Raw genomic sequence first — 937 nt, 5'->3', positions numbered from 1 at the left:
CTCATTCCTCATTAGTCTAGCAAACAAAATCCTTAACTCAGTATTGTCTCATCCAAAGGTGATTTCAGTTACATTGCTCAGTTTTCGACTCAAAGTACTTGCGCATTTAATGTCTCTCTCTCTCTCTCTCTCTCTCTCTCTCTCTCTCTCTCTCTCTCTCTCTCTCTGGGACTAAAATCTGAAGATATACTAACAACAATTCTTCGAAAATACATTTGGAAGCAAATAAGATTTTTTTGGCGGAGAAAAACTTTAGCGATAATGAACGTTCTGGACGCTAATTTAAGAGCGAAATCGACAGTAACTCAACAGGAACAGCAAAATGAGAAAACGCTAGTAAGACATAGCGTATTATTTTCTATGTTTTCATCATGTTTACCTTTCTGTAACGAAAACTATTGAGCCAGCTTGGTCAGTTCGTCTGTACGCATTTTATTCTGTCTGCCCACAGTTCTAAAAAACTACTTAAGGTAAAGGGCTGCAAAGTTGTTAATAATTTATTTTGATCATTCCAACCCACCTTCCTAATCATCAAACATGTCCAAATTTGCCAACCCTTATAAACTCCCAAAGGTTAGTTTTTTATTTTGTTATTTAAAGGTTAAACAGTTTAGCCTAATGGATCGTGCATCTGGCAGCGCTTTCCCGTGACATGGGACGCATCCTCACTTTATTCTGTTTCGCTGCTACATCTGTTTAGTCATCCTGATGTTTGCACATCATTGCTATTCAGCGTAAAATTATTAGTGCCATTGATGATTTTTTTTTTTCTATATACTTACTTTTAACCAAACGTTACTTACTATAGGTGTTTACTGTATAAAGAATCTGAAATTTCGATATATAATATATATATATATATATATATATATATATATATATATATATATTAAATACAACCGATCGTTCAAATGATAAGAAATTAATTTATATAATG

This window comes from Macrobrachium nipponense, chromosome 38, assembly GCF_015104395.2.
Source record: "Macrobrachium nipponense isolate FS-2020 chromosome 38, ASM1510439v2, whole genome shotgun sequence".
In the NCBI taxonomy this organism is placed as follows: Eukaryota; Metazoa; Arthropoda; class Malacostraca; order Decapoda; family Palaemonidae; genus Macrobrachium; species Macrobrachium nipponense.
The sequence above is the reverse complement of the archived record's forward strand: the minus strand, read 5'-3'. Positions refer to the sequence as shown.